This window comes from Nycticebus coucang, chromosome 6, assembly GCF_027406575.1.
Source record: "Nycticebus coucang isolate mNycCou1 chromosome 6, mNycCou1.pri, whole genome shotgun sequence".
NCBI lineage: Eukaryota > Metazoa > Chordata > Mammalia > Primates > Lorisidae > Nycticebus > Nycticebus coucang.
In genome coordinates this window covers 122,465,175-122,493,087 of record NC_069785.1, presented here as the reverse complement: position 1 = coordinate 122,493,087, position 27,913 = coordinate 122,465,175, and the positions used below count along the sequence as shown (strand labels likewise).

The following is a 27,913-nucleotide window of genomic DNA, read 5'->3' as shown; positions in this document are numbered from 1 at the left end:
GGTTCCCATGCTTGGAACTTGGACAAAGCAGCCGCTAGCCACACCTAGAAACATCAGAAAAGCTTTCCCTGAAGAGATCATATTTGAAACGAGTCTCAACACATTGTTGACAGGCAATTTTATGCAGAAACTCTCCATGTTACTGGGTAACCCACGACTCGTCAGCAACGTGTTAAAGAGGAGAGGAGCCTTCACAAAGCAGATGGGGGTAGGCCATGTCCGTATTCTCCTTCCTCTGCCAGCTCAGCAATAGGTGTGTTGCCAAGGGAGCCCCAAAGCTTAGGCAACTATTTCCAAGAGCAGTAGATGGATGGTCCCACTGGCCTCTTCGGAAAGATCTTCCCGTTCTTGTTCTGCACTTACTTTCTGTGTTTAATATTCATGTATTGACCTCAGTCGTTATGATCCCACTGGGGAAGGCCCAGCACTACAACCACAAGCTCGCATCTCTAGCCCAGCACAGAATTCTCCAGGTCTGCCCCATGTATCTGGCCTCTGGGGCTGCCTCAGGACTGTTGGCTTCAGTCATTGACATCAATGCCAGGAAAACCCCTTCCTCCCATCTTTTCCTGTTCCATCTGCCCAGGACGGAATGGAGGAGTGGCAGATGTCATGCTTATAGTATTTTGAGTAGGGGTAACACCTATTGTAATAGATCTCACCATTTCTTACAATTTCAATGGCTTGACCCAATCCAAGTTTATTTCGCATCCTCCTTCTGGTTCAGCGAGGGTGCTGTAATCAGTGGGAGGCCTTCTTCCATGCGATTTTTCAGGGACTCCTGTCTCTCCATCTTGCAAGTTTGTCATCCACACTATCATCTGCTTTGGGCCAGAAAGAAAACATGAAGAAGGATCATCTGCTTCTTAAACGTTCTGGCCCAGTAGTAATTTCCACTCTTATTTTATAGGTGTAAACATGTCACAAGGTACCAAGTAGAAACAGTACTGGGAAAGGGAGACCTTGGCTGATTCCTATACAAAAGTGAACACTCATTTTGGAGAACAGCCAGCCCTCTCTGCCTACCAAAGGAAGCTGGCTTGTCTCCCCAGAAGCCAGATCCAGGACAGAGTTAGGGCTTAAGCCATTTCTGTTCTTTTTTCCTTAGAAACCAGATCTTTTCCCTTCTAAGGTTTCCTAGGACATAAATTAATTGGCAGGGGTGTAGAGATATTTGGGGGGGGGGGTTGTTCAGGGAAATAAAGGTAGAGAAAAAGAATCAGGATAGGAAAAGAAAAAAAATGCATTCCTTTTGCAAACGGCATCTACAGAGGTTACAAAAGTCATGGATGGGGGGTGATGAGGCTTCCCAATATGGTCTAGAATCTCCTGGGTGGCACATGCGTGTTTCTGGTGGGGAGAAGGAATTTAGGTGACATTGCCCCTTGTCTCTGTGTCCCAGACTTCTCTGGGTTGTTAACTCTGGAATGACTCTTTGGCTTTGTCTAGTTTGTTGACTGTTGAATTTCCATGCAATTTCCCTAGGGAAGGAGGGAAGAGCCCAAGTACGTTGGTGCAGTTGATGGTGGCTCTTTGGAGAAGGAGCCACTTAACAGCTTCCCAGGGCTCCAGCTGCTTCTGGGCTTTGGTTAGATTCCCAAGGGCCATTGTTTCTCATAATTGCTTAGCCTTTCTGTCCTGATGCAATTGGGTGGACATCAGGACACGCTTGTGGAGAGTTCCTGAAATGACAGTGATGAGGCTAATGATGATAATAGCATCTGCTGAATGTTTGCTATGTACCAGCTGCTGTACTAAGAACCAAAGTGCATTATCTCCTGTAAGCACAATCCCGTGAAGTGGGCATTGTTTTTATGCCTATTTCACAGAGGAGGAAACAAAGACCAAGGTAGTAAACAAGCTTTTCAAAACTACACGAATACTTTATGGCAGAGTTGGACTTTGAATCCAGGCTGTCCGATTTTAAAGCTGCCTTCCTCCTGTTCTATGCCAGGGGTATCCAACTATTTTTTTCCCCATACCTTGGACAAAGAGTTGTCTTGGGCCACACATTGAATAAACAAACACTAATGGAAAGCTGATGGGCAAAAAAAGGGTCTGTGCATAATTTTCATGATATCTGACACCAGAGATAAGCAAAATAGTCATCAAAAAATCCGCATGTGGCCCACAGGCTGCAGGTTAGACACCTCTTTGACAGTGGAGCTTTCTAAAGTCAGGTGGAGTTCTCCCAGCTGTGACTTCATAGGGCCCACCATCTGGCTCTGTGTTTCTTTCCAGGTGGGGCAACTCCCCAGAGAAGGCTGGGTACATCCCTCAGAGTGTCAGATGGCCAGAAAGTTAGGACATGTGTTTTCTGGAGCCTTGGACAAGTACACCAGGAGTGAGAGGAGGCTCCTGACCCTTCCCTCATCTCTGCTCATTGATGGCTTCTGGGATGCCCTGCCAAGCCATAACAAGCTGTCTCCCAAAACATCTCCATGTCTCATTGGTGTGGCACATGACATTCATTCTCCACCTCCTTTGCACTGTCCTGTCCTTTGGGACAGCTGCTGCCCAGCCAGGAAGTAAGCACCACACTGGTCTTACAGTGGATCCTTCCAGAGAACAGAGTGGACCATGCCCTGGACCCCAGGCAGGAGGCTTCGTGAGATGAGACCTCTGAGAAAGCTGAGGACATGGCCTGATCTTCATCCTCACCTCTCAGCTCCCTCCAGCGGGACATGGGACATGGATATCAGAGGATGCCTTCTCTACCCAAGCCCCAAGTCTCAAAGGAGGATTTTCACTTTTTATACAAGGAAGGAGCTGGCAATCTGCTTTGAATAATCCCTCCTAAATACATTATGCTGAGGTGGAGAGAGCACTGGAGTTGAAAGTGAAGGACCTAAAAGTACAAATTCTAGCTCTGTCACTTACTTAGCCATGCGGTCATGGGTGACCCACCCTCTCTATTTCTTTAGATGTAAAATGTGTGTAGCCCACATTGTGAGATTAGATGGATGATACATGTAAACAGGCGGAGCAAAGGGTTTGCCTGCTGCAACCTCTCAACAAATATTGGATTTATAGCAAAAGGGCCACATCCTTCCCCCCCAGATCCCTTCTGATTAGGGACAAAAGGTGGTTAAAGGGGCTGCAGGGAGGTGGGAGAGAATTATGGTCTTCCAGACAAGAAAGTTGGAAAGGGCCCTGAAGGGAAGCAAGAAATTTGGGGTGGGTGTGGCCTAGTTAACCAAGTGTGTGCTGTTCCTGCAAAATGTTACTTCTAGCCTGTGACACCTGACCTCTAGCTGGTGAATGACTCCCCCATAAAACAGAGACAATGATCCCCAGAGATAAGAATCCCTGTCACAGAACAATGCACACTGTTGTTGCCATAAACATGGCAAAACTAACAGATACCATCATTAGTGAAATAACAGTTAATAATTATTGATACTGGGTAAAGATAATTGGATTTATGTGACAATTGAGATGAACCACAACAATGACCTCCAGGTTATTAAGGTGCAAGAAATGAAGCCAGGACAGCACAGCTGAAGGCCTGCGGGGAGCCAGTGGGAATTCTTATAGGTAAATATAAGAAGAATTGGCATGAAAATACTTAACGTTGGTGTATTGCCTTTGCGTGGTGCACCCTCTCATCTGCTAGAGAGACCTTTTCCTCTCTCCTGGGAAAGTCTGTGCTTATCTATACTTTATTCTTTTCCTTTACTTTAAATATACTTTGCTTCTATTTTGCTGTATTGGAGTCCCAGCTGCCTCATTTTCCATTCCCCTAGTTTCTCACTCTCCCTTTGACTCAGTGGATCTTGCTAGTTCTGCTGGGTGAACAGAACCAGGTCCACTGAAGAGCTCAGAGGTGAATTTTCACATCTAACACCTTCACCAAGCAAACAACATAGGGGAGAGAATTATGGATAATCTTCAGTTCCTAGGAAATTTGCCATTTCTTTCATAAATAGTTCTCCTGGTCTTTTTGCAGCGGGCTGGTCTTCCGTGGAGGTGACACTACCACCTAGGGAATACACACTCATTCCTAGCTGGTGGTTTCTCTAAGTCTTGGAGCTCCACTGAATTGAGCTCACTGTGGTCTCTCGTCACTGATGAGGCCGAGATGGTTGCCTGTCCCTGAAAGAATTCTCATCTGGCAGAAGTTGGTGTTCTGTGCTGGTGGCCTCTGACTGCACAGCCAATGGAGTTAGGGAATTCAAGGCTGCAAGGGGTACATATCCCCTCCCCCCATGACTCCTCAATCCATAGCCACCTGGCTCCTACCCCATCATATCAGTGAATCCCCATGGTGCCATATCTGATAGATAATTTTTAGTCCTCATCCTACTGGAACTCTCAAGGCATTTAGCTGCTGAGTTCTCCCTGCTCTATGACACTGCCGTGACTTTCATGCCATGGACTCCCCTAGTTTCCCTTCCAGCCCTCTGGCTGCTCTTTCTGAGTCTTCCACAAAGTTCTACAATGATCTTCCTAAGAGATTGTCCTTCACTTTCTTCTCTTTTCTGTGAGCACTGTAAATGCTCACTCTGGGGCTGAGCCATTTCTTCTGTCCTTGGGGTTTCCAACTAAGATCTATGGAGCCAGGAGGAATGTGCTCTGGGTCATTAAGGTGGAAGAAATGTCATCTTTCTTTTTAAAAGCAGACTAATCTGATTTTGAACTGTTGCAGCCTGGCTTTGTCATGTTCTTCCCCAGAAGAACTTGTGCGTAGCTCCCCAGGCTAGGTGTCTGCACAAGTATCTCCCAGAGTATTACACAGGTAAAGGGCATAGTTCCCAAACCTGCTGCTCTCTGTACCCTCAGTATCAGGAATCCCACTCTCCATGGATCAGACTTAGACGACTTCCCCCTCTACAACCTCTAAAGTCCCTTCTCCAAATGTCTGTTGACAGTTTAGGCTTGTATCTCTTCGGAACATTGCATGAAGGGCTGTAAATTCTGTTTGGAGTCAAAGCCATTCCTTCCTAATAAGATCATGACGGAAATAAAAATGAGTATAGATTTCAACAACTGTGCGTGAGTTTTCACGTGAACATAAACCTTCATCCCTCTAGGATAAATTACTGTAGATGGGATTGTTGGGTCATCTGGTAATTGTATGTTTAACTTTGTAAGAAACTGCTAGGTAGTTTTTAGAGTGGCTATGCCATTTTTCATTTCTACCTGCAATATAGGAGTTCCGGTTGCTAGATATCCTCCCCAATATTTGGTATTGTCAGTATTTTTTTATTATAGTCATTTTAGTAGATTCAATGAAATACAGTGGTATCTTTTTATGATTTTAATTTGCATTTCCCTAATGACTCATGATCTTGGGAATCTTTTGATTTGCCATCTGTATTCCTCTTTGGTGATTATGTCCGTTCAAATATTTTGCTCACCTTTGTTGGGTTGTTTTTGTCATATTGTTTTGTTTTGAGAATTCTTTATATATTCTGGATACAATTCTTTGATGTATATGTGATTGGCAAATATTTTCTCCCTGTGTGGTTTGCCTTTTCATTCTCTTAATTGTGTCCTTAACAGAACAATTGTCTTTAATTTGGTGAAGCCCATTTTATCAATTTTTTTCTTTTCAGACTGTGCTTTTGCCATTATATCTAAGAACTCTTTGTCAAATACAAGCTCATAAAGATTTTCTTCAATGTTTTCTTTTAGAAATTTTATTGTTTTATGGTTCCCATTTTGGCCTAATATCCATTTTTAGTTCATCTGGATACTGTTAAGGTATATATTGAGGTTAATTTTTATTTGTTTGTTTGCAAAAGGATGTTTCATTGTTGCAGTACTATTTGTTGAAGACAGTACTTTTTCCATCCAATTGTCTTTGCATTTGGTCCAAAATCAACTGAATGTATTTTTGTGGGTATATTTTCAGATTCTTTATTCTGTTCTATTGATCTACAGGTCTGTCCTTTCACCATTACCATCTTGTCTCAATTATTATAGCTTCATAGTATGACTTAAAATTGGGTAGGGAAAATCCCCCATATTTATTCTTGTCCAAAATTGTTTTGGCTACTCTAGTTCCTTTACATTTACCTGTAAGTTTTAGAAACAGCTTTCTTATATATATGAAGACTTGTTTTGACAGTTTGTTTTGGATTGTGTTAAATCTATAGATCAATCTGGAGAGAATTAATATGCTAACTATACTGAGTCTTTCAATCCATGAACATGGTATGACACATTTCATTTATTTAGAGCTTCAATTTCTTTCATCTAACTTCTATAGTTTTTAACATACAAATTCTATACCTATTTTGGGTATTTACATGTTAACATAATATTTTTATTTAAAAAATTGTATTTTTCAAATAAAAAAGAATAAGGAGAGGTCAGGTGAGGTGGCTTACACCTGTAATCCTAGCACTCTGGGAGGCTGAGGTGGGTGGATTGCTTGAGCTCAGGAGTTCAAGACTAATCTAAGCAAGACTGAGAATCTGTCTGTACTAAAATAGAAAAACTAGCCAGGCATTGTGATGAGTGCCTGTAGTTCCAGCTACTTGGGAAGTTGAGGCAAGAGGATCACTTGTGCCCAAGAGTTTGTGGTTGTTGGGAGCTGTGATACCACGTCACTCTACCCAGGGTGATAGAGGAAGATTCTATCTCAAAAAAACAAGAAGAAGAGTAGCAGTGTTTTACATTTTTACAAGTGTCTTTAATGTATGGATTAATAAAACATAACTGAATTTTCACACTTGCTTCTGTATTCCATCTGTTGTGGTATGCTATTGGGATTGAAATATATGAAGAAAATCCAATCTTACACAAATACAGCATTAGAAAGTTGAAGAGTATTTGAATAGCCTTTTCAGATAATTAAGTATACTTTTCTTTGGCATTATACTCAGCTTTGGCAAGTGGTAGCTTCTTTTTTTTTTTATTGTTGGGGATTCATTGAGAGTACAATAAGCCAGGTTACACTGATTGCAATTGTGCAATTGTTAGGTAAAGTCCCTCTTGCAATCATGTCTTGCCCCCATAAAGTGTGACACACACCAAGGCCCCACCCCCCTCCCTCTGTCCCTCTTTCTGCTTTTCCTCCCCCCCATAAGGCGATTCTCTTGCCTCAGCCTCCCGAGTAGCTGGGACTATAGGCGCCCGCCACAGCACCCGGCTATTTTTTGTTGTTGTTGTTGCAGTTTGGCTGGGGCTGGGTTTGAACCCGCCACCCTCGGCATATGGGGCCGGCGCCCTACTCACTGAGCCACAGGCGCCACAAGTGGTAGCTTCTTAAAGGTTAGTTACAAATGTGCAATCTGAAAACCACATGAATGAACTTTTTGTATTGGATTAAATTAAAATCTCTTGGTCTATATTGTACTTTGAATGAGTCTTTTACCCATGCCTAATTCTATAGCATCAGTCATTGGGAATTTGGAAAATACTGGTTCTCTAAGTTTTGAAAATCTTCCAATTTTATTGTATAAGATCAAACATTGCATGCATTAATATCAACATTGATTTCATCAGAAAAGTCTTTAAAGATTGGAAGCCATTGGTATCATAGTGAAGGATGTAAATTCTCTAAAATTCTAATCTTCAACTGAAAGCTTAAGCAACAAATACTGTCATTGTCTTCCTTGAGCTGACAAGCTCATTTTTTTTCATTTCTGAAGTAATCATTGCCAGTATTCAAGTCTGAATAAGCATAGTTCGTCCATCTTCATTCGAGAAAAAATGGTGTCACATGAAAAAAAATGTCGAGTTTAGCACACAACCCAAAAGTACATGTGCTTTTCCTTGTGACAAACGTTAACACTTTGGTGGGCAGCAAAAAGGCTTTATGTACACTTCCCACTTTGTCACATCCGATATTAAAAGACATGAGCTCAGGGTTGAAGTTTAATAATATTAATAATTTATAGTAGTCAATAAACTTTGCAGCTTCTTCAAGGACACTTCTACATGAAACTGACAAGTTTGTGAAGAAGGACAGCGACCACAAATACTATACAGTTTGGTGTCACTGCCCTGATGTGCGTTGAGAAGCCAGCAGTTTGATTGATTCATCTTGCTTTTGTGCCATTGGTACAAATGCCAACACAGTGAAAAAGGCAAAGGACGTCATAGTTTTTTCCTGAAAATAGTTTTGACCCTGATGACCCTGTGAAATTTCTCAGGCACCCCCAGAGGTCCTCTGACCATACTTTGAGAACTGCTGCATTAGATCATACAAGACAAAAATAGGAAAATCTGCAGATAATGACTGTGAATGGGGACTTCCTGGATATTCTATTGGAATCATATCTTTATCTTACCCTCCTTGCCTGCTTTTGGGGAAAAGTGAACAATTTATCACCTAAAAAGATCCAAGGCCAGTCATCTGTGCTGTGAAGTGGGTCTTCTTGTATAAGAGGAATAAAGATTTAATTGCAGTTTAATAAAGAGCACAGCGGGTGGGACAGAGAAGAGTGACTGGGAATTTGCATTTTCTTAACTGCCTGAGCTTGAGGCATCCCAGGTGAGCACTCAAAAATTCTAGTTAAAAACACTCAAATCATTGTCTCTGGATTTGGGGAAATGTGACTGATATCCTCAATATCAGTGATGAGGTGTGGGTGGGTTCAGTTTTGTGATTGAAGTAGAGATAGGAATCCATCAGTTGCTCTCTGATAATCTCTCTTACAGGACTAATAGATAAACCAAATTCAGTTGAGTTCAACAAATTGTCACAGGCACTTACTAGTACTAAGGACTGTTAAATGCTGGGAGCGGGGGTTGGGTCTGGGTTAGAGGACCCACATCTATAGGTGATTCGTCATGCTATCACCTCCCTGGCCCTTTCTTTTTATTGGTTTTGAAGCTTGATTGTTTTTGTAATTTTACAATTTAATTTTATAAATACTCTCTTTACAGGATTTTTTTTCAACAATCCTTGAAACTATAAAAATAATATAAAAGCTACCACTTATTTGTGCATTGTTCTATAAACTGCTCACATTGTCACACATTTTATCTCAATCTCTCAACATTATCAAGTAGGTACTATTACAAAGAAGAAAGTAGAAATTACTTTAAATCTCATTATCCAGAGGTAAATATTGTTAGCATTTTGGTAAAATCTTTCTGGAACTTTTTCTATATACCTATAGATAAAGATCTACAATTTTATATGAATGGGGTCATATTATACAGGTTGTTTTGTATCTTGATCTTTTCCCCCCAACAATATGAGATGAAAACCTTCCCTACAGGGTAAGATATAACAAGTGGTCCCCACGTTAACTGAGGGGGATACATTTCAAGCCCTCCAAAGGATGTCTGAAATCGTGGCTAGTACCAAATCCTATATTAAGGATTAATACTAAGTGTTTCCTATACATATCTATGAAGTTTAATTTATAAATTAGGTACAGTAATAGATTAACAACATAACAAAGCAAATAATAAAATAAAAAATAATAAAATAAAATAATTCTAACAATATACTATAATAAATGCTATATGAATTTGTTATCTCTCTTTTGAAATATCTTATTGAACTATATTTACCCTTCTTTTTGCTGTGATGAATAAGAGACAGAGTTGGATGGCACAAGACATTTCATATATTACTGAGTCTGCAATGTTAAACTTATGAATTATATATTTCTGGTTGACCATAGGTAAATGAGACCACAGAAAGTGAAACCTCAAATAAGGGGTACTACTATATTATCATTTTTAATGGTTTCAAAATATCCCACTGTATAAATATATAGTTTACTTGATCTATAAGTGGACATCTAAGTAGGGTAGTTTCTAGTTTTTGACAGTATATATAGTCCAGCAATGAATTTCTTTGTGAGTGCACATTTTCATTCTAAAGCAATAATCTCCAAAGGATACATTCTATAAATAGGATTGTTTTTATACCAAATGCTAAACTGTTTTTTGGAAGAGTTACATTAACTTCTATTCCTCCAACAGTGTCTGAGTCTACTACCCCTTGCTTCAAAGAATGCTAAAGGTCGACATAAAAGTGCACATGAACGTGACCTTCTATGGATACCCGTGCGTATATGAGAGCTGTCCACACGCGTGAGAATTCATTTATTTATTTAACAAATATATTTTAGCATCCACCATTAGGTAAACAGACACCTGGGCAAGGAGAAACTCATGTGAGGAACTCAACATGATTCCAGCTCTCACGGAGTCAAATACACACACACACACACACACACACACACACACAAAGCTGCCATCAGTGCATGAAGAAAAATTATGTAAAGACTTGATCAGCTTTCCCGAGGATCTGCCAGACTCTGGTGTTGATGCTTGGAAGAAGGAGGGGTAGATCAGGGAAGGCTTCCTTGACAAGGGACATTAGAGCTAAGATCTGAAGCATGAGACGGCATTCACTAGACAGAGTAGGTGGAATCATGTTCCAGGCAGAGAAAAAATTTTTATCTCTTATTCCACCCTCAGTGGGAACTGTCTTGCCAGGAAGATCTACTGCCATTCCCTCAATGTGTGAGCGGTCCTGCCTTTCTGCCTTGATTTATTGTTCTCCCGACTCTTTTTCTTCCCAAGGCAGGAGGCCTGGAACTCAAAAATGCAAAGATGTTTGGAGAGGCTGAAGCCCAAAGGGCGATGGGGAGGCTGGGGCCAGAGGGAGGTGGGCAGGGACCACGTGTCTGTGTGTATACGCCTTTGGGTGTATGTGTGAATATCTAAGTGCTGTTAGTAGGTGTATTAGTTACTGGCTCTCAAAGTGCTGTCCCCTGACCAGGAGCATAAACATTTCCTTGGGGTTCCTTGGTATGTCCAAGTTTGAGAACCCCTGGCCTAGAGTAGGTGTTTGTTTGAATATGCCTGGGTGGGCGAGGCTTGGGGATATTTGACTTGCAGGTGGAGGTTTGCATCTAGGCATCCTGTGGAAGGATGCCCACTCTCTCTCACTTGGCCTTGTCCTCTCAGAGCACTCTTGAGCTGAGAGCAAGTCTTCTGGGGCCCTTAGCATATATTAAATGCCGATGGTAGCAATGGCAGTCAGATGTGTCTCCAGCCAAGCTCCTATGCCTCACCAGCCCCGGGAAGATCAGCCACAAGACACCCTCCTTTTATCATAGACAGAAATATAATGTCAAAAGTGCAGAAAGCAGCAGGTTCACCCTGGGAGAGCAAGAGAAATGGCCTGTTCAGAGTGAAAAACAAAAACAAAAACAAAAACCCATCTCTCTGCACTTCCCTTGAACAGATTTCTGGGACAAAAGAAATAATTTCTGCCTCCCTCTGGCTAACAGCTCTGGGTGTGCACAGAGAGACAGAGAAGGTAGGAGTGGGTGCTAGGACCTCAGCCCTACACGGACAGGGGTGGAGAATGGCTGGTGACTGAGGGAGAAGGTCATTGTGTCATGGTGAGACTCCCTCACCCCCGTGGACAGCATCTCCTCATGAGAAGGGGCCAGGAGTACACAGTACCTAAAAGCCAGAGCCAAGGTCATGCCTGTCCCCAACAAGACCCCAAGCAAATAACCTGCTTTGCCTCCGGATTCCAGTTCAGACTCTGCTACTTGTCAGCTGAGTGACTTTGAGAAAGTTACTTGAACTCGCTCAGGTTCAGTCTCCATGTCTCTGAAATAGGGCTGACGATAGGACTCTTGTTGGCATTAAAGGAGGTGACAGGTATGAACTGATTGGCACCGTGCAGGCACAGAGTAAATGCTCTGAGTTGGCTGTTGTGTTTCTGTCACTTCCTTGAAGTCTCTCCCTCGTAGAGAGTTACAGTGTCCCTGAGCTAGCTCGGTGAGTTCAGTTGGCTTGGTCGGGTCCTGCAGAGATGGGAAGGGAATAGAGCACTCAGTTTCCTGGCCATCGGAAAGGTCTGAAGCAGGGGACACATTCCTCTGATCTCACCGTTTATCTGCATCCATCCTGACTTAATGTCGTAATGGCCTGCGATAGGGTGGGGTTCACCATAAAGACAGTCATCAGTAAAAAGGGGTATGTGATGCTCGGCCCATCATGGTAAGGCATGTAACAGACACACCGAGCTCTATGTCTGGCGCTGTAATGCTGGTAAAGGTCAAGTTCTGTCTTGGGGTTGGTCAAAATGTGTTTAGTTAGTATAGGAAATCAAGAAATTAATAGTTACTGAGCAATTACCTTTGCCAGTCACTATGGTAGGTATTTGACATGTGTTATCTCACTCGAGCTTCCCCAAAACCCCGTGGAGAAGGCAATAAATATCCTTAATATCATCTTCCCAGATGAGGAAACTGATGCTCAGAGAAGTTAAGCAACTTGCTCAAGACCAACAGTTATTAAGTCACAAATCCTCAAATCTCATTAACAATTATGTATATACGTTCATTCTGCTACCTCCCTACTGCCTTCCAAAAGAACCTTATTCTTTGGCATAGAAATTGCAACAGCATTCTGATTTCTCTCTTGAGAACGAACTATTTGCTAAGGAAATAAGTTTACCAACCTGGCTCATTTTGCCCACTCTGAACTCAGGGAGCGTTCTTCCCACTACCCAACTTTGACCCTTCCCCCTGCAAGAGAAACCCCTTCTCTCTTGTTCAGTTCTCCGCGTAAGGGCAGCTAGGGATGTTTAAATAGCTTGCTCTGTGACCAGCGGTTGTTAAGAGAATGGGAAACTAAAAATAAACTCCACTGGGTGGTGTCTCATCCTGGTGCCTCCTCCCATGATGAGGGGGGAGGGTGGCTGGACTTGGAGGGGAGAGAGAAGCAGAGAGTGGAATCTGGATGCCAGGTGCAGAAGCCCTTGACCCCTCTGATTTAGTTCTAGGGGCTGGTCCTCTTCCAGGCCCTGGTTGGCTTTCTTATCAGCACAGTGGGGCCTGGGAAGTCTGTGTCAAAGGCCCTCCCACTTGGGCACCAGCCAGTCCTCCCTCCCCTCTGCTGGTGGAGGAACCAGATAAGACGAAATGGACCCAGATGGAAACTTACAAACCTTCCCCATGGGACTTTCTGAACCTGCCAAGTAATCAGCCTGCACATTGCATCCTATTCACTCATTGTGCCTCTGAGCGTCATCTTGCTCTATCCCATCTTAGACCCCCAGGCTCCCTCATCAGACAGTGACTTCCAGGAAGATGGCCCTTAGTCCCATGCCTATTCTGGTCCCTCTCTTGCTCTGGTTGCTTTTGGTAGTTTCACCTAAATTGGAACATTAATAATCAGTACTCCCAGGCAGGATGCAGTGGCTCACACCTGTGATTCTAGCACTTTGGGAGGCTGAGGTGGGAGGATTGCTTGAGGCTAGAAGTTTGAGGCCAGCCTGGGCATCATAGCAAGACCTTGTCACTACAAAAAAATTTTTAAACATAGTCAACAGGCGTGATGGTGCATGCCTATAGTTCTAGCTACTCAGGAGGCTGAGCCAGGAGGTTCATTAAACCCAAGAGTTCAAAGTTGCAGTGAGCTATGATGATGCCACTGTACCCCAATCTGGGTGACAGAGCAAGGTCCTGTCTCTAAAAAAATTGAAAAAAAATTTTTAAACCAGCACTCTCAAGTACATAGCTTAGCCAATATTTTAAGATGTTTTTCAAGCATTGAGGAAAGTATGTGTTTTCTCACTCTGTGGTTAGGATGCAGAAATCCCCAGAGATGGATGGAGCAAGGGAAAGGGGAAACCAGTTCTCAGGAAACCTTGCTCTGGCCCCAGGTCAGCCACCAACAAGCTGTATGGCTCTGAGGCAAGTCAATTCCCCACTCTGAGCCCTGGACTCTCAATCTGTAAATCATTCTCTAAGGCCTCATCTAACTCACAATTTCCGTGGCTCTCCTCGCCACATGTGGTTCTGGGCTCTGCATACAGAAATCTCTCATGCCCTGGATCTTCTGAGATTGCCTTTTGGAAGCCGTCTGTTCCTTCTTACCACCAAATATGTCCCTGCTACACTCAGGCTCACTGCCTGGTCCAAGACTTCAAACCCACTGTGTTTTTTTCAAGTGATACACGAAGCAGCCCGTGGGAAGCATCGTGGGAGACTGGACTCTTAGTCCTAGGGAGGACCTGTTAAAATAGGATGCCCAGATCCCTCATCCCTGGAGACTCTGATTCATGGGCCCCGGGCTGGGGCCCTATCACCTTGTTTTAGTCATCTGCTGCTGCAAAGCAAAACGTCCCCAAATGTTGCATTCAGAACAACCACCATTTAATTTGCTCATATCTGTGGATTAGGAATTGGGGCAAGGCCCAGTTGAGTGGTTTCTGGTCAAGTTCACGGCAGGGGCTGCCTTCATCTGGGAGTGGAGCTTGGCTGCTCCAGTGATGACTTCAGGCCTCTCTCCACCTGGTCTCTCTCCCCAGTAGGGTAGTGTGACTTCTTAAGAAGCAGCATTCAAACAGCAAAGGCAGAAGTAGCAGATTTCTTACGGTCCAGTCTAGGAAGTTATATAATGAAAGTTCTGCCTCTTTTTGTTGCTCAAAATAATCACAGAGCCAGTTCAGATTGAAGGACAGAGGAAGCAGCCACCACCTCCCCGTGGAAGCAGGGCAAAGTTTCCCTGCAGAAGAGTACAGGGATGGGGAGATGTTGCTGAGGCCTTCTTTGGAAATACGATTTACCACGATTTTAAAAGCACTCCCTGGATGTTGTGCTCAAGGTCCCTGAACCAGGCTCAGGGAACAAGCATCTCCCTATAACCTTCTCTCTTCCTATCAAACAAGGTGAAACATCAGATGTCCACAGGCCACCAGGGGACTACGTATTGATGCCTCTTGATTTTCTCTATCAATACGATTCCTATTTTTTGCAGACAGTAAATATTCATCACACACCAATTATATTGACAATGAGAGAGGGGAGGAGAGGATTAAGAACACAAGCCAGACATCCCTTCTGTCCTCAAGTTACCTGCCATCTAAGAGTAAACAACTTAGTCAACTCCTTAGGCTGAGTCATCGTATCCCTTCTGATTCCCAGTTAGAAAGGTCTAAGTTAAACTTAGGAAGATACCCGTGGATTCTCTTTTTAACAGTGTGCTGGGAAAGTGATGTGTTTTAGGGCTATATAAATGTTTAATACCAGAGCGAATGGCCAGACGGATGAGTGTTTTACCTCCTACCGGCCGCATCTAAGGTCCTTATAAGTCCTGAAAACAAAGATCAATAGAGATAATGCTTTAAATGAAGGACTTCAAACATGTCCCTGATCTGAGGAACAATTACCCCAGTGGCATCATCAAAGGGATAGCTAAATTACAGGAGGGTTGGGAGAGTGGAGAAGTCAATGGACCCTGCAGTCCATTAGGATCAGACAAGAGAAGCAGTGACTCTGACCACAGTGGTCTGCTGACCCAGCCAGCACCCCTCTTGTATGTCCAGTGTCATCAGAGATCAATCCCTTTTCTAAGACAGGCCAAGCCTAGTCCCGGGACACTGCTATACCCTCCTTAGAAGAAATGCAGATTTGTCTACAGGCCCCAAATTTGCCCGACAGGGAAGGGACTGAGGGAAGCTGCCCTGCTGGCAGTGAGTCTGCAGGCTTCATGTGACTTCCTTATAAAGAACTTGAACAATCTGCCAGCCCCAAATCATTTTGTATTGTTTTCCTAAACTCCAGCTCTGGCTTCGGGGTGGGTGTAAAACAGGGAGATGCAAAGGAGAATAAGTGGATTCAAATCAGTCTCACTTGCTCAGCAAACATGACTGGGATAGTGGGTTATTGTATAGTTGCAAAGCTGTTCTCCAGATTAAATGGGGGTGCCTGCTGGGTCCCTACAATTCCTCCTGGCTCAAAAACTCAGCTATAGCCTCTGTTCTGAGCCTGCATCTGATGGTTTGGAAGAAAGTATATGATGATAAACAGGTGCCTCTCCCCACGAAGGCTGGCTCCAGGCACTCAGGGAGGGGCGGGGAGTTCAGGCGCCTGCTTATGCTAACAGGCTGTCAGCTTCTCTGTGCACAAGGAAAGCGGAAACTCAAAGCTATTCTGGTCTTGTCTAGGGAGCCATTATGTCTTGAATTTCCAACATCATTATCTCCAAAGGGCAACATTGCTGTTTTTCTCCCATTTGCATTCACTACGAAAAGACAAATGGGTGCATATTTGCAGAGTAGAAAGGCTTAGGGGAGAGTGGTCATGTGCCATCATTTGGATAACCAGAACAGACTATGCTCATAATTAGAGATCGGCACCTCGAGGTGACATTTCACACTTACAAGTTTCAGTTAATCAGGCAGCAATTGGTTCTCTAGATTAATTGGATTGGGGTGGATTTTTCACTTAGAAACAAATCTCCTCTATGCCTTGGCATACCTTGAATAATGCTTTCTCCTTACATATGTTATGGTTTTCTTGTGGGAGGACAGGGTGAAATTTTATTTCAGACTTCCACCACTCTGACTGCCTTTGTTTTCACTCCTGCCCACAAGTCAAGATACTGATACAAAGGTAGCTAAGGAGAGAGATTGTGCAGGGACCGTGCAGGGCCCACTGCAGGAAGAGAGATGCTGGTGTGTGTTTGGTTCTGAGGTGCCATCATGTGTCAGGCGTGTGCTAATGGAGCTGTAAGTACCAGGTCAAGGTCTTTTAGGGGGAAAAGACTTGTGCTTAACTTCTACTTTCTCATGGTGAAAGGCTGTCCTCCCCATCTGGGCCACCTCCCTTATTTCAGTTAGTATTATATTGGCTGCATGGGACAGAACACCAGCTACGGTAGGAAGAGGAATTAGATTTTCTCATATAACAAGAAGTCTGGAGTGATGCCATTCAGAGGTTGTTGATGGTTCTTTCAGCTTCCTGCCCTGATACCCTTAATTGAAGACCTCTTTTCTTCATGGTTACAAAATGGCTGCTTCGTCTCCAGGCATCACACCCACATTTCTGCCAAGAAAGAAGAATAAGGATGAGAAGGGGGGAAAGAGTGAAGAGCAAGAGGCAAAAAACACATACCACTCTGTCTTCTTGGAATTCTTTTTTTTTTTTTTTGTAGAGACAGAGTCTCACTTTATGGCCCTTGGTAGAGTGCTGTGGCATCACACAGCTCACAGCAACCTCCAACTCGTGGGCTTAAGCGATTCTCTTGCCTCAGCCTCCCGAGTAGCTGGGACTACAGGCGCCCGCCCCCGGCTATTTCTTGGAATTCTTATCTGGTGTAATATTGTTCCAATCTCCTTGGCTAGAATTGGGTTATATGGACAGACCTATTTACAAAGGAGTCTGGAGAAATGGGTAGGGTAAACTGAGCACATTACTGCTCAGTTAGAAAAATGTTCTGAGAGAAAGGAAAAAGAGAAAATAGTGCCTGCTACTCTCACAGGAAGGCCTTCTGAACTACTGAGGCCTACTTTTCATCCCCCAAAGTCAGTGTCACGGTTACCTGTTCTCCTCTGTAAGCAATCTGGCCTGGAGATCCCCAGGCCCCAGGAGAAGGCCTTCCTTTGGGAAGGATCAGAGCCCTGAGAGGCTTGCTGTCCATCTGTCCTCTGCCTGTCACCCCAACAGCACCAACTACTTCATCCCTTCCTCTTGGGAAGAGAAAGCCGGTGCATTTCACGGGCGTGGTCTTGGCTCAGGGAACTAGTTCTGAAGACCTATGGTTAAGATCCTCGGTAAAGCTGGGAGATTGCTGGCTGGAGAGAGAGTAAAGGAGGAAGGTGTTTTAAACGGATGTGGAGGGGTTGGCTGGAGCCAGATTATGCAGGGACTTGTGAGTCAACAACTGCAATTCATTTCATTTCAACAAGTTATAAGTGGGTCACCTTTTTAGATCATGGAATCTATAAATGGAGTATGATGCCACGTCTGACCTCAAGAAGTTCTCACTGTGGCCTTCCTTTCGGCAGTGCACAGGGCAACATGGCAGGGCAGATCTCCAAGAAGAGGAAGTTTGCTGCCAATGGCATCTTCAAAGATGAACTGAGTGAGCTTCTTACTTGTGAGCTGGCTGAAGATAGCTACTCTGGGGTTGTGGTCCGAGTCACACCAACCAGCACAGAAGTCATTACCTTAGCCACCAGAGCAAAAATGTTCTTGGTGGGAAGGGCTGGTGTATTGGGGGACTGACTGCTATAGTTCAGAAAAGGTTTGGTTTCCCGGAGGGCAATGAAGAGCTTTATGCTGCAAAAAGAGAGATCTGGGTGCCATTGCCCAGGCAAAATCTCTGTGTTACAAATTCCTCTTAGGGCTTGTGGTGCAGAGAGCCTACTGTGGTATGTTGTGGTTCATCAGAAAGAGTGGAACCAAGGGATGTGAGGTTGTGGTGTCTGGGAAACTCTGAAGACAGAGGGTTGAGTGCGTGAAGTTTGTGGGTGGCCTGATGATCCACAGTGAGGGCCTATTAACTACTATGTTGACACCACCATGCTCCACGTGCTTCCCAGACAGGGTATGCTGGGCATTAGGGTGACTACTCTGAGACCCTATTGGTAAGACTGGCCCTAAGAAACCTCTTTGGGCCTCTGCCTGAACATGTGAGCATCATGAAACCCCAAATGAGATACTGACTACTACTCCTATCTTGAACAGAAGGGTGGGAAGCCAGAGCCACCTGCTATGCCCCAGTCAGTGCCCACAACATAACAGGGTCTCCTGGGCAGGTGTATCTGGAGTCAGTCTGGATATGGCTTTATATAGACCTTTAATAAAGTCTTGTCCAAAGACAAAAAGAAAAATTGTCCTATTGGGGTGGCAGATACATGCTACCAAACAGTGCAAAGTTCAGACTGTAAGTCAATTATAGATACAAAGGCACTGTGCTGTTAATGACAGCATGGACAAGATAGCTTTCGTTTCAATGAAATAATACAGTATTTGAATTTAGCTTTCAGTGTAGGTAGGATTCTTGTAAGTGAGGGAAGGAGGGAGAAGATGTTTCAAGCAAAGGAAAGTATATGAGAAAAGGTTTGGGGGCAGGAAAGCGGACAGTATATTTGGACAATTGCACATGGCTCCCTTTGGCTGGGAAGGAGCCTATGCCAAGATTAGGGTGATCAAGATGATGGGGGGTGGTGGTGATAGGCAATAGACCAGGAGATGAAGTTGGAAAGGCAGGTGGGTGTCTGGTTGTAAAAACTGAACAGTGTGTTAAGAATTTGGACTTTAACTTGTAGGAAATAGGAAACCATTGAGAATTTGAATCACATTTGTGTTGGAGAAAATACCTCTACCAGGTATTGACAGAGTTGACAGAGGTGGAGGTGGGGAGACTGAGGCAGAGTCACCAGTGGTGGCCTGACACAGATCAGGAGCAGTGAGGGTGAGGCCGTGTATGAATTCAAGAAAGACATGGGAGTGGAGTAGCTTTAAGGTACAGCATGATGGAGGATTCAGCCCGAGCAGTGCTGAGTTCCTGGGATTACTTGTCTGGGTCTGGGAAGAGAGGACAAGGCAGGAATATGAGAAGGAAAGATTGGGGAGGGAGGAAGGGACCCAGGATCACAGCGTGGTATAGAAGTGAGCAGAGCTCTCTTAGCTGAGGAGCCAGGAAACAGCTCTGTCCTAGGGGTTGGAGGCTTAGCATTCAACCCCCTACAAAGTAGGTGTGAATAAATACAAAGCATCAGCCAGTGGGCATCCTAGAATGAAGGGGCATCCCATCTCTTCCTGCTTCTCCCTTGGAGGACTTCCTGCTAGGAGCAGGGTCTCCCGAGACTCCTGGTCTCTCTCTTTGAATTTCCCTTTTCCACCCTTTGCTGCCCTCCCACGCTGTGTGACTGTGGTACCAACATGTGGAAGAGTTATTTTGCCACAGTACAAGAAAACCAGGGGCAAGTGCAACCCACATGAGGTTTTGGCTGTGCAGTTGTAAGTTAGCCCAGAGCAAGCTTCAAAGCATGAAGCTGCCCTGTACTCTCAGTAATGGTGCTGTCCTCCCAAGTGCCTTCCCATGGCTTCAATTCTGGGGAGTGGAGTGGGAAGGAGAGTTTTGAGCGTGGTTTCTGCCTTTGAGGCTCTACTTCCACCATAGCTGGACAGCCCTGTCCTGGCTCTTTCTCTTTATGCCTGGAGCCTATAGAGAAGAGAGATTTTCACTGGGGACCCAGACCTATTTTCCAGCTTCCTGGTAATGTTGCTTTCCTCACAGCCCTTTGAATTCTGGCTGCAGGGTCCCCTAGGAATAACCTGAGCCAGCCTACCCCCAATTCTTGAGGCCCTACAGTGGCTTCCCATTGCTCCAAGAATAAAAGCTGGAATCACCTACAAAGTGCCAGGACCCCCCTGGCCTGGCACCTGCTTCTCTCTCCAGTCTCCTCCACTCAAGGCCCTGCAATGGCTCCTTTCAGACCATGATCCTCCTGCCTCAGGGTCTTTGCTCATGCTGCTTCTGTTCTAGTGTCAGAATCATTTCCCACTCGACACCCCACTTCACTTTATCCTCTTAACACCTCTTCACTCTTCAGCTCCCTTCTCAAGGGCTCCATCCACAGGGCTCTGAACCATGCTTTAATTACATACTTATTCATGGGAACATTTGATAAATACCTATCTTGCCCATTAGCTATAAGGGACTGGGTGTTTCCATTTTAGCTATATCTCCAGATCTTGGCCCAGGGCTCAGTAAAGAGTAGTAGCTCCTCCCATCCATAAATGTGTTGAAAGAATGGAGCAGCTGGTGACCTCCTTTTAGCCATCCCACATTTTTTCACAGGGCGTAGATGTGTTTCTTCTCCCCGTAGAAGGGAGATGTGTCTCCCCTTAGGATAGGCTTATATGTCACTTTGTCCCTGTAGTGTTCCAAATTCCTCCAGCAGTACTCCTGGACGAGACGCTAAGCGGTGCTATTCAAGAGTCAAGCCATGGGACTCTTCACGCAGATTTAGCTACTGTTATCCTTCACAGCCTTAGCTGGTCAGCACCAGGCGGGGAGTCTGGAAAGTAACTTGTCCAAGTACTTGGGAACTATCTGGCAGAAGGGGGCTGAATGAACCACTAGGTAGTTCAGATTTGGAGTTCTGACCCACTGGCCTTTCCACTCCCAAACAGGCTTGCAAAGCCCAAGATTGCCATTTCATCTCTACTAGGTGTTCCAAAAAGCAACGCAGAGAGGTGGCCAAAAAGCAGGATTCAAGGGCATCTGGAGGGCTAAATCTACTTGCCTAAGGACATGAGCATAGAAACTGATGTGGTTTTACATCTCTCACCTAGAGTAAAAGAGAAGGGAAAAGGAGCATTACAAGACTGAAACAGAAAGATCAAGCAGTTGATTGGGTAAGATTTTAGCCAAGCTTTGATGAAAGAGCTTTAGCTTTAATAGGAACCAAAGGGACTTGGGGACTGTGCCAGAGTGGCATCCATTCAGCCCAGAATTCCCTGCTTGTCGCAGCCCCTAGTGGGCCCTATGCCCCTGGACTCCATTGCTGAAGGAAGGAACCAGACCTGACGCGGATTAGAAGTACAAGCTTGCAGAAGGCGAGCTAACCTTGCTTGCAGGATAGCCCAGAGCACGAGCAACCTCCACAGTAGCCTTTTATTGACACAGCACAAGACAGGTGAGGGGAGTGTTAGACAATGAATGCGTGCCTAAAGATCACCATGGGCTCGGGCTCTTTCTCCACAAGGAGCATCTGCGTCGAATTGCCCAAGGGTCCGTTCCCCAGCTGCAAATTATCTTGCTCAGAGGTCGTCCGGCTCTTGGCGTGCTCTACACATGGTCAAGAGGGTAGAGCTCTCCTCCTGTCTTCCTTATGGGTTATTCTTTGGCTATTCTTTCTCTGTAGCCATTTGTGGTTTCTCTACTGGTTCCATAGCCTTCTTGAATTTATGCATATTTCCTGCCTTGGGGTTTTGAAACCCCTCCATTGCTTCAATAATTCAATCATCTAGGGTCAGCAGTGGAAGGGCCCTCAGGATTATCTAGTCCATCTGCCCCATTTCACAAACGAGGAAACAGATGCCCGGAGCAGGGGGTGTTAGAGATGGGGTGGGGTCTGTTCCTAGCAGTACCCATCATCCCAGGCTTGGGATTTGTAAGGCAGTCTCCATGGCGCTACCCAGGCTTGGACAATCACAGTCTCTCTCAGTAGGCAGCCCCCTCCCCACCAACACATACCTCGTCTGAGGCTGGACACCACCCATCACAGCATGGCTTCTGGGTACTGACCACATGCCAGGCCCGTGTGTTTCCATGGCTTCCACCGTTAACCTGGCCTCTGCCCTTTCCTACAAACTCTGCTCCTCATAGCAAGAGCCAGTTTGTTGAATATTCACTATGAGCTAAGCCTCCCAGGGGGGAGGTATCTTGAAATCCACCATTTTTCCATGTGAGGAAACTGAGACTTGAGAGGTTAGTGCAAGAGATACTCAAGGTCATGGCACAGATAGGGTTGCAGAGCTAGGATTTAAATCTTCAAGTTCAAAGTCTGTCATCTGGAATTTTGATTCTTGGGGACTGGGCTGGGTGGCAATTGGCAGGGCTAGCGTTTAGGGGAGGCTTTAAAGGAGATTCTGGGAAGCAGATCTGTGGTTCAGGTGAGGGCTGTCCACTCAGCACCCCACCTGGCTCTGGGTCTGGCTGAAAATGACAACGACAACCAGAGCTACCCCACAGCCATTCATGCCTTTGTACACATTCCCTTTAATTGCCAAGGCTCTTAATTAACGTGGGTTGCTGTGTCTGGTGCTGGGTTATTTTCTATTTTCTTTTATTTTTCCGTTCCCCTGAGTTTACTATTTCACAGAGACACTAGCTCCGTCATTGAGTCTGTCTCGCTCCCTTCCCACCCTTACCACAGGGAAACCAAAAAGCAACAGCTGATGGCAAATCCGCTGGGCGCTTTCACGCCCCCTCGGCCGTCTCCTTTGCTTCTCGGAGCTCCACGGCCCTTTGGAAAAATCTCTTTGCAGAGGAGAGGTGAGGAGAGGAGAGGGGAGGAGGTGCGCGAGCGCGGAGTGGGAGGGCGGGCAGGGAGAGGAGAGGGGTCTGCGCGTGGACGCAACCCAGAGCCACCAGCCGACAGCCCCTGAGCGGCTGTCCCCCGCAGCCCGGGCGAGAGCGAACCCCGCCCCTCGCCCCCCAGCCCGCAGGACGCGCCTCCCAGCCCGCCCCGACTCCAGCGAGGAAGGGAGGCGGGAAACCGCTCAAGCCTCTCCCACCGCCCTGCCCCCAGCCCCGCCACTCCCAGGCTCCTCGGGACTCGGCACGTCCTCGGGGATCGTCTCGGAGGGGACCGGCCGTGCAGGTAAGCGGCTGGGGAGTGGCAGAGTTGGCCCCTTTCTCTGAGGACAGCCGAGGCCCGGGTGGGGACGGATCCCCGGAGCGCGGGGAACGCGGGCTGTGCTGATTCGGTGGGTGTGCGCGGACCTCCGGGACAGCCGCGCCTGGCGCCCGCCCGGGCAGCGGGAAGCGGGCAGCGGCTGGAAGTAAAACAAGGCGGTGGGCGTCGAAGGGAGAGGGCTCTCGGCGCGCGGCCAGGCGATGGCGGTGCGGTGACGCTGGTGGCTGGGAACCGCTCTCGATCCTCGAGCTTAGGGCTAGGGGTTTCAGAAAAGGAAAGGAGGGTGCACCCGACCTTTATTCGGGGGACTTTTCCCTTTGTTACCTGGAAACGGTGACACTTGCATGAGCGCGAGGGCGTGTGGACGAGGGACTGTGGCTGGGTGCAAGTGTGACCCACGAGCCCTACAAAATGGAACTCGCAGGTTTGGGGCCGGGGGAAGGTGGGGCCGGGCAGCGGGCAGCAGGATGGGCGCCCAGACAGGAGGACTCATGAACACGTCTTCACTCCCTTTTCCCTCCTCCCTGTCTGTCCAATCCTGGTTTCTTTCCAAGGGCTCTGGTCCCCCTCTTCTCCCTTCCCCAGCAGGGCTGGCCCTGGCAGAACCTCCCCCATTGTGTCTCTCTGAGCTTCCGTGGAGAGTGGATGAGCGGCCGGGGTCTCCCAGCGCTTGCTTCCGGCTCTTACAAGTGGTGGTTGGTAGAGAACGCACCCGAAGGTGGGAGCCGCGAGCATCCTTGCTGTAAACGTGGGCCTGCCCAGGCCGCCCACTGCCCACCGACCTCCATGCTTGGCATGGCTGCTGGAGGCGTCTCCCCTCGAATGTGGCCTCTGGCTCCACTCCCTCTGCGGCCATGGCTTCCTCCTCCCTGGCTGGGCTGGGATTTCCAGCCCTGAAGATGCATCAGTGGACATTCCAGGTCCCCTATGAAAGGATCCCCACTTTGGGGGTCCAGCGCCTTCATATTGTGGATGTGTGTATCTGTTTCCGCAACTTAGCCTTTTGCACGTGACCTGCCTTGTGGTTGCCATGGAAACTCTCCATTCTCAGCCTCCCTCTTTTTCCTGCCCATTCCTCACCTCCATATCTCCTCCCCTCCCCCCAATATGGTTGCCTAGATACTGGTTATCCCTGGCTTCTCTGGATGGGAGACCCTGGATATCTGGCTCCCACACCAAACTGAGGTGGCCGGTTATTCCACTCTCACACACTGCATCTCATAAACACACCCCCACACCCACACCACCCATACATGCATATCACACCACGTATATACCAGACAACCAAACACAACATCTACACCACACCACTACACACCTTGCCCTGAGTCTGCACGCACAGGCCTACCAAGAGTAGCACGTGCATTGCCTTCTCAGCACACATACACAGAGAGTACACAGTACTCGTAAACAGGTCTCAGACTGGGGCGAGGCTAGGAAGAGAGAGGGCAGTTTCCTTCCTCATCCAGCTCTGCCTGAGGGTGTGGACTGAAAGACCTGAAGGCTTAGTAAACCCAGACAGAAAACCTCTCCCTGGAACTCTGCAGAAGGTGGGGGAAAAGGCACATCCAGATTCTCTGCAAGAGCAGCTCCTCTCCTGGAGGCCAGACTCAAGAGGCTTGGCACAGACCAGAATTCAAATCTCTCCTCTGCTGCCTCTCCCTTCCCCCACCGGAGACAGCTGTAGCTCCAGGAGTCTTCCCGACTAGTGAAGGATCAGGCAGGCTCTGACCCCCAGGAAGGAGGGAAGGAAAAGCTCTGACTGCTCTAGGAGAGCAAAGGACTGCTGGGGAGGGCAGGAAGAGGAGGCAGGAGGAGAGGGAAGTCAGAGAGGCAGGAAGGAGCCACAGGAGTTAAGAAGGTGGAAGTTGCTTCTGCCTGGGGCTCAGGCCACCCTCTCTTCCCTCTGGCACATTTTTCTGCTTTCTGCTTAGCTCCTCCAACCAGATCTGTGAATCTGGGAGGGGAGGCAGCTTTGCAAAGAGCTCCAGGATTGCTAGGGCTCTCCCAAGACTTGTGGCTATGAAGAATTGTCAGATGGTAGTGCCTGAGGGAAGAATTTCCTTCCTGGCTTCCGTCTGATCTTCAATCATTCAGGGAATTGTTTTAAGTATCTGCTATGTGTTAATTGCTGGCTATCTGATGGTGAGGGAGGAGACACAGTTTCTGAATCTCTGATTTCTTAGAGCCAGAAGAGGCTGTAAAAAGGCCGTGAGGGCGCATCCAGTGAAGACATAGTGAGGAAATCAAGGCACAGCAGTCACACAGCCAGTAGTAGCTTGTGACTCTTCAGCCAGGATTTGGCCCCCACGCTGCCTGCCCTGTGGAGCTTCCTGCATCTCTGGCCTTTTCTCTGTTGCCCTGAGAGATGCTGTGTCTATGGAATCTTTTGAAGGGAGAGCCTTTCAGCAGCTGGAGACTGGGGACCCCTTCCAAAGAGAGGGTTCCCCGGGGTGTGGAGACAACCGGAGAGCCTGCTACACTGTTTTCTTAGAAGGTGAGACGAGTGTGCAGCAAGGAGGGGAGGAAAGAGAGCAGTTCCCTAAACCCTAGAAACTCCTCGACAGACTACAGGGAGTCAACTCACGGAGTTCCCCCCATAAATAAGATTCCCCCACCTCCCAGCCCTGTTGGGTCTACTTGGCCACCAGCTGGATGACAGACTGTGCCAAGCAGCCCCCAGGATTCACCTTCCAACAAGTCACCTTCTTGCATCTGCCTGAGCACCCTGGAGGAAGCAAACCAGTCACGAAAGGCGCAGCCCGGAGGAGGCGGTTGAGAGCCTGGAGCGGAAAGGCCCAGTTCCAGCCCAGCTCTGCCCCTGCACAACGGTGCTTCCCAAAGGCGAATGCATTCAATCCACAAACATTCTTTTGGATGCAAACTGAGCTTCTGGTGAAATCCAGAAATGGCTGAGACTGCTCACAAGCAAGACCGCCAGGATTTTATACCTCTGTTTCTGCATCTGTCAAGAGTGGGGCTTAGAGTCGTGATTTCTAAGGCAGGTCTTCCTCTACATTTGTGCGGCTTCTACAGCTTATAAAAGAGATCGCTTTTCTGTCTAGGTACCAAGCTGTCCTCTTTATTTCACAGTACAGGGCTGCAGCTGAGCTGAGCAGGAAGGCTGGGCTCTGGATGCTCTGGAGAAAGTCCCTGCTTTCACCCAGTCTGGTAGCAGGTGCCCAAGGAGCTGAACCCGAGTTTTCTTCTCTCTGACCAGGGACCCAGCCCCTCCTGGGTACCGTCCTCTGCCTGGTCTCCCCAGGGTGCACACCAGGGCTGGGTGACATCTCTAAAGAGGCACCCTGGGTGAGGATGAGATCCAGAGCTATCATTCAGAGGGTCTGTGAAATCCTCTGGAGGGGGAACGTTGGGCCAGCTGGGAAGTCTGAAGTAAGAGGGGCCAAGTTAGGGACACATGGTGCCAGTTCTTTGTCCATGATGAGAGGCAGGACATCTCTGGCCAAGACAAAAGCATGGGACCAATTTGGCAGCATCTTTGCTCCAGAATTAGGGGGAGGGAGAGGCCCTGACCTAGGAAAGTATGAAGCCGCTTGGAGGCCACACAGGAACACGCTTGTTACAAAGATGTGCGGGGGAGCACGAGGCCCAGGAACGGGGCTGGGGCCGTGGGAATGTGGCAGCTCCAGCTCAGAATATCTCGTTTGGGCAGAGAAGCCAGGGATGAGGGGCTCTAGTTAGAATGTAAGCGATCTTTATAAAACTATAGGACAAAGCCAGCCCTGGGTTGAGAGACCCGAGGCCAAGGTCTCAGATTCCCTTACTCATCCTTTTAACAAGTGCTCACTGAGTCCCTCCATGTGTCAGGGCTTGCCTGGCAGGTTTCTGAGGTCCCAGCAGGTTGTGAATTGATGGCTTCTCTTTCACTGGAACCCTCTGGCTCGGGCAGACCAATTGATTGGTCCTGTTCCTTCCTCTCCCCCACCGTCCACCTCACCACTTCCCCCACTTCCCACCAGGAAGGCTCTGTGACCTTGACCTTGTTCCTCTGCAGGAAGGCTCCCCGCCCCCCAACATGGGCACTTACACTTGCACACGAATTCCCTTCCTCACACATACATAATCTTCCACACTGACACAGAGGCAAGTGTTCCCACATGCCTCTCACCTCGCTCAGATGTGATCCCTCACTCAGACCATGGCGATGGCCTCTGAGCTCCCATCCTGTCAGCCCACTCCACTCATGTGCCGATCTAGAGCTCAGGTCTAGCTACATCACTCTGCTGCTCACAAACCTCCTGGGCTCACCGTGGCCTGTTCTGAGCACAGGTACCTTGTGCTGGCATTCAAGGCCCCCTGTAGTCTGGCTGCAGCTCCCTCTCTGGGCACCTTCTCCAGATGGTCATCCAAAGCCTCCTATTTCCTACACTCTGCCCAAGTTCAGGCCTGGCTGAAATGTGTTCTCTCACTCCAGCCTGTTGAGTGGGGGGTGGCAGTCTTTGGAGACACACAAACTTGAGTTCTTACCTAGATTCTGACATTTTCTAGTTTTCTTATCTGTCAAATGAACATGAGGATTGAGCAGGGTGAATGATGTAAAGCACTCAGTGTGGTGCCTGGCACAGATATCAGCTGTTACAATAATGCTAGTAATGACATTATCAGGAGACTGGGATGTTATATCACCCTTGTTTGAGGCTCTTCCCAAGTGCTCATTCTTTCAAGTAGCTTTTCCTAATTCCCGATAAAAAGGCACTAAAATTCCCTATGAATACTCCCCTGTGTGCTGAACCCTGCCTTGTACACAGCTGCATTAAAATGATCTTATAGATGTGCCCACTCCCCGCC

At 47.0% G+C, this 27,913-nt stretch overlaps 1 protein-coding gene and 1 pseudogene across 3 annotated transcripts in view; both read left to right on the top strand.

Annotated features, from left to right (window-relative positions):
- The first annotated feature begins 17,747 nt into the window (after positions 1-17,747).
- Positions 17,748-18,470, top strand: LOC128588856 (40S ribosomal protein S3-like; annotated as a pseudogene).
- Positions 18,471-22,677: 4,207 nt separating this feature from the next.
- Positions 22,678-27,913, top strand: part of FXYD6 (FXYD domain containing ion transport regulator 6) — a 36,376-nt gene continuing 31,140 nt past the window's right edge. Inside the window, exon 1 of one of the 3 annotated variants that reach the window (XM_053593399.1) lies at positions 22,678-22,740. The gene's annotated coding sequence lies outside the window, so the exon portion shown is untranslated. The other 2 variants (XM_053593400.1, XM_053593402.1) reach the window with 2 other exon arrangements.